Source organism: Trachymyrmex septentrionalis, unplaced genomic scaffold (genome assembly GCF_001594115.1).
Source record: "Trachymyrmex septentrionalis isolate Tsep2-gDNA-1 unplaced genomic scaffold, Tsep1.0 scaffold153, whole genome shotgun sequence".
Lineage (NCBI taxonomy): Eukaryota > Metazoa > Arthropoda > Insecta > Hymenoptera > Formicidae > Trachymyrmex > Trachymyrmex septentrionalis.
In genome coordinates this window covers 122895-129461 of record NW_017304684.1, presented here as the reverse complement: position 1 = coordinate 129461, position 6567 = coordinate 122895, and positions in this window count along the sequence as shown.

Genomic DNA, 6567 nt, shown 5'->3' with positions numbered 1-6567 from the left:
CATATTTAATGAGAAAGTCGGCAAACCTCTGGCGGAAACGAATCCAATGGAGGAAGAAAATGAAATAATACTTCCACTACCAAAAGCCGAGAACGAAGAAGAGAACGGGGGCATCGGCCAAGAACAAGCAGAAGTGGAAAACGAACAAGAGGCCTGCGAACAAGAGGATACGTCGGACCTGGAAAATCAAAGAGCTCTAAGAAATCGCTCGACAATTCAAGTACCGAGTAGGTACCGGCATGATGCATATGTGGCCGAGTACATCGTACCACAAACATATGAAGAAGCGAAGAATAGCACCGAAGCCGCGCAGTGGGCGAGTGCTATTCAAGACGAACTTCAAGCTCACGAAGAAAGTAGCACTTGGAAACTCGAAAAAAGGACGCCGGAAATGAAGCTAATCGACTCGAAATGGGTTTTTCGGGTGAAAAAAGATGCCGACGGGAAGCTGCATCGATTCAAGGCACGGTTGTGTGCGAGAGGCTTCATGCAAAGAAGGGGGATCGACTTCAACGAAACATTCTCTCCAGTTGTAAGGTACGATTCGTTGAGAATACTGCTAGCAATAATCACCTCGAAAAATCTTGAAGTAATGCAGTTTGACGTCCAAACCGCATTCTTGTACGGAAAATTGGAAGAGACAATCTTCATGCAAATTCCGGAAGGATTGAAGATAGAAGAAGATCCAAGAAATGTCGTGTGCAAGCTCCAAAGGTCCCTCTACGGTCTAAAGCAGGCTCCAAGGTGTTGGAACCTGAGGTTCACAAGTTTTCTGAGTGAGTTCAATCTAAAAGAGTGCGATGCGGATAAGTGCGTGTTTACCGGGAAATACAAAAACGACGAAGTGTATCTGGCGCTGTTCGTCGATGATGGGCTAGTAGCCTCAAAAAACGTAGAGACGCTTAAGAAAATAATTCAACGACTGAGCGAAACGTTTAAAATAACGGTCGAGGATTCAAATGTTTTCGTCGGGTTGCAAATCGAACGCGATAAAAGAAATAAACGGCTAATTATTCATCAGAGCGAATACACGCGGAAAATAATTGAAAAGTTCGGAATGGCGGAAGCGAAACCAGCAAATGTGCCAGCAGATCCGCACGCAGCACTATCTCCTAGCGAGGAGAACGACGAAAAATCCAGCAGTGTGCCGTATCGCGAAGCAGTCGGGTCGCTAGTCTTTTTAGCTGCTGTATCGAGACCGGACATCGCGTTCGCGGTAAACTCCGTGAGCAAGTATTTGAGCAATCATAATGCTGCGCACTGGCGAGCAGTAAAGCGAATATTCGCGTATCTAAAAAGCACAATCGACTACGGTATCGAATACTCAAGCGGTGGCAGCAATGTAGAATTGATAGGTTTCTCTGACGCCGATTACGCCGGAGATATCGAGACGCGAAGATCCACGACAGGATACGTTTTCTGTCTCGCAAACGGAGCTGTCACGTGGTCGTCGCAGCGGCAACGACTGGTGACGTTAAGTACCACGGAAGCCGAATACGTGGCAGCATCAACAGCAACACGAGAAGCGATTTGGATTAGGAAGTTGTTATCCGACATCGGATATCATTGCGACAAAGAAACAATTCTATATGTCGATAACCAAAGTGCAATTCAGTTAGTCAGGAACCCGGTATTTCATAAAAGAACGAAACATATCGACATACATTTTCACTTTGTTCGCGAAAAAGTAAACGAGAAGGAGATTATAGTCGAATACGTTCCGTCCGAAAATCAACGCGCGGACATATTCACAAAGGCGTTGCCGCGAGATCGCTTTAAAAGCATATGTAATAAGTTAAACATTGTAATGATTCACGAGAAACGCTTGAACGGCGGCAGTGTTGAGAATACAAGTATTTAAGTTCAGCGCGTTTCTGTTCTCGAGTGTACAGACCAATACTTTATGCGTGACTGTACTGTACACGACACGAGCGCGGCTCGGAAAACTTCGACACTCATTGTAACCGACATCCGTTTGAGTGATCCCTCTCTTCAGTCTCAGCTTGAACTCCGATAGGAGAGGACAGCACGCTCGCGAAATATATAATTCACTTTACAATAAACTACGTTTAATTATAAGTTCTATAATTAATTACTGGCTCAACCCATCCAACCACGCTCTGCTAATCAAGAAATCTTATCAGGGTACACTACTAATCAATTGAAATTCTTCTTTTCCATGGAATAGGAGGAAAGGAAAAATTCTGATTCGCTTATGCACTGTGTTATGCGTCATACAAAAGTGCTATGGCCTTATTTTTTACAGATTCCGCCGATACTTGCACGCACCGGCAGGAATGATGTCCTTCAGAAAGCAGAATTTTATTTCGATGGTACGAAGCAAAATCCTGTTTTCTCATTAGTTGCAGTGCGTCGTACGATGCACGTCGGATCCAATGTGAATCTAGCAATTGATCCGAAGGAATTCATTTCCGATGTCCCATTGAGCGGAACTTGCGAATGCGGAATCAATGCGAGCCTTTATTCCAGTAGATCTAAACTAAATAAAGCAGAGGAATGAAAATTTTACTGTAGTATCTGCAGTGTATGCTTGCATCGCAATATTTTGTCGATGTGACCAACTTCTTAACCTGAACAGTCATCGATTTCAATGACTAATCACGATTCATGAGGCAGAGCGACACTTTTTTTGTCAAACTTTTACTTATTTTTATGCGAAAACGCATCAATGTATTCACAGTTTCTCAAAGATAATCTCAATATTTAATTATGCGAAAATACATTGACTAAAAGTATTTTTATCAATATTTGATTTGAGGTAACCGGAAAACTCTATATTATATTAGGTGTAGTAAAAAGAAATCTATTATTTTTCTAATAGATGGCTTTAGTAATCTGTATCTCGCGTTGTATAAGTGCGATCGGGTTACCAACGCCAAATGGCGTTAGAAAGATAAGATTTCGTACTAAAAAAACTTCTCAGACAGTTTTGTGATTGCTTGAGTCAGTATTGTTTGAGCGCGTGTCAAAGATGGACACCAACAAAGAGAAAATACGCCATATTTTACAGTTTTTCTTCGATAAAGGCGAAAACGCAAGCCAGGCGGCTGAAAATGTGAATAGTGTTTATGGTCCTGATACTGTAACAGTCAATATCGCGCAATTTTGGTTTCGTCGATTCCGTTCCGGTAATTTTGATGTCAAAGATGCACCACGCTCTGGAAGGCCAATTGTCGAAAATGTCGATAAAATAATGGAAATCGTCGAGTCCGACCGTCATGTAAGCACTGTTTCGATTGCCCAGGAGCTAAACATTGCACAAAAAACCGTTTGGAACCATTTAAATAAGGCTGGATACAAAAAGAAGCTCGATGTATGGGTGCCACACGAGTTAACGCAAAAAAACCTCATGGACCGAATTTCCATCTGCGAATCGCTGCTGAATCGCAACAAAATCGACCCATTTCTGAAGCGAATGGTTACTGGTGATGAAAAGTGGGTCACTTACGACAACGTCAAGCGAAAACGGTCGTGGTCGAATCGCGATGAGCCGGCGCAAACGGTGGCCAAGCCAGGATTGACGATCAGGAAGGTTTTGCTGTGTGTTTGGTGGGATTGGCAGGGAATCATCTACTATGAGCTGCTCCCCTACGGCCAAACTCTTAATTCGGATATGTACTGTCAACAATCGTCTGAAAGAAACAATCACCCAGAAGCGGCCGGCTTTGGCCAATAGGAGAGGAATTGTGTTCCATCAAGACAACGCCAGGCCACACACATCGATAGTGACTCGCCAGAAGCTCCGGGAGCTTGGTTGGGAGTTTCTTATGCATCCATCTTATAGTCCGGACCTGGCACCAAGTGATTACCACCTGTTCCTGTCTATGGCGAATGATTTTGCTGATGAAAAATTCGCCTCAAGAGAAGCTTGTGAAAATCGACTGTCCCAGTTTTTTGCCAATAGGGACGAGGGTTTCTATGAGAGAGGCATAATGAAATTACCTTCAAAATGGCAACAAGTTATCAAACAAAACGGTGCATATTTGATCTAAATCGGATCATTCTAACTATGCTAAATAAAGCCTTCAATTTAATGCAAAAATAATAGATTTCTTTTTACTACACCTTATATATTATATATAATATACGAGGGCAAATCAATAAGTTTTTAGAAAAACATAGTAAAACACATTTTTTTTGACCGATTCATTTTTATTTCTCAACACAATCTCTTTTCAGCTCGATACACTTGATCCAATGATTCTCTAATTTTTTTAAGCCGTCCGAATAATATGATATGTCCAACCCTTCAAAATAAGCCTCTGTTTCGGCGATGAGCTGCTCTCTGGTGATAAATTTTTTTCTTTCGAACCATTTCTTTAGATTTGGAAACAGGAAATAGTCGCAGGAGCCTAAATCTGGCGAATGCTGGATGGAGAAGCAATTCGTAGCGGAATTCGTTGAATTTCGCTATTGGTGCCGGGCACGTGTGAACCCGTGCATTGTTTTGATGAAAGAGCACTTTCTTTTTCGCCAAATGGGGACGTTTTTTCTTTAAAATGTTGTTGAAACGGTCCAATAAGATTGCGTAGTAATCGCCATTGATCGTTTGCTTCGACGGAAGGTAATCGGTATGAATTATACCGCGTGCATCCCAAAAAACTGTGGCCATTACCTTTCCGGCTGACTTCACGGTTTTCGCCTTCTTCGGAGCTGGTTCACCCGAAGTCCATTGTTTTGACTGTTCCTTCGTCTCGGGTGTGGAGTAATGGATCCATGTTTCGTCCACAGTAATGAATCGACGCAGAAATTGATCTGGATTACGTTGAAATATCTCCAAACATTATTTTGAAATCATCACACGGTCGCGCTTATGGTCCACAGTGAGCAAACGCGGCACCCATCTTGTCGATAGCTTTTTCATACCCTATTGTTCGTGCAAAATTGAAATCACTGTGCCATGTATTGTAATATGCTTGTGGCCTCAACAAGCTCGCGCACTTTCACTCGTCGATCAGTCAAAACAAAATCTTGGACTTTATCGATGATTTCTGGCGTAGCAGCCTCAATTGGATGTCCCGAACGAGGTGCATCGCATGTGAATGTACGACTACGTTTAAATTCATTCACCTAATTGTATACAATCGCAAACGCTGGCGCAGATGTGCTATGAACATTATCCAACTCGACTTTGATTTCTTTCGGCGTTAAATCTTTCATATGTAAATGTTTGATTACTGCACGAAACTCGTTTTTTTCCATTTTTGAAAAAATACAAAGGTTGCTTTAATCATCTACAGAAATAAAACCACGCGATGAATTCCGCTCAAAATTTGACAGTAATTAGCTGAAATATGCTACTTGTCAAATAGTAATATGACATGACACTGCAAGTGTCCTCTGATAGATTTTCTAAGAATTTATTGACTTGCCCTCATATATATAGACATTTTATATATGATACATATATAAATTTCAACAGAAATTAAATGTTGAAATTATTGTGGCAATAAACATAAACTTATTTTAATTGTATTTGTGTAACAAATACAATTTCTTCTCACGATATAAATATATGTAATTATATAATAATGTAGTTAAAGATATATTAAAAAAGAGAAACAAATAAAAGAGAAAGAGATTGAAAGAAAAAAAGAAAGAGAAAAGAAGGTAAAAGAAGAAAGGAAAAGTACTTGGAGCAATGGAAAAAAGGGAAGAAAGAATTAGAGACAATGGAGAAAAAAAGAAAAAGACAAAGGAAAAGTTTATATATAGACTGTCACGTAATTATATTATTATTACAGTTATTATACATTTGTGTGTGTGTGCGTGCGTGCGTTCTCGTCAGGCGGCGGTGATGAGGTGCGAAAGCACGGCGTGAACGCATTAAAAATGTTATCTTTAAAGTAAGGACCCCAAAAAACAAAAAAAGAGAGGTAAAGAAGAGGAGGGATCACGCAATGTAAAGTGATGAAATTGAACTTACTGCTGAGATGGCGATATGCGGAATGGCCCAACTTCAGAGAAGGTGGCGTCGGATGTAACGTGTTATGGCTCGGCTTCGACGGACTTCCTCGATCGGGAAACCCCATAGGTTTTTTAATTGAACGCACTTGAATCCCGATGATTCAATTGAACTCATTGACTCTATCGGGAACTTTTTAAGTATCGCCATTCCTCTAACTTATCGGAAAATCGCGCAACAAGTGTAGCCTGAGAACTTAATAACAAATCTGCCTCTCTAGACTTGGAGGAGAATCTACCCCTCGAGGGCAGCAGAACCGCGATTTTTATACTAATCGCCCCGAATTATCCAAATTTGGATTGGTGGAATAGGTTTCGTTAGCTGGTAGTAGGATTTTCCTCTGCTCTTGGATTGGTCAAAATTTTAGACGCACGCACGCACTCACACATTCGTAAAAGCATATACGAGGTCTGGCTATTAAATAACGAGACTGCTTATGAAAAAGAGTTTTATTTTAAAAATTATTCTACAATTGAATGCTCCCCTTCAATGTACTCCCCTCCCCTCGCCACACACCGTTCCATTCGTTTTTTCCATTGGTCAAAGCAATGCTGAAAGTCTTCTTTTGTAAGAGCATTTAG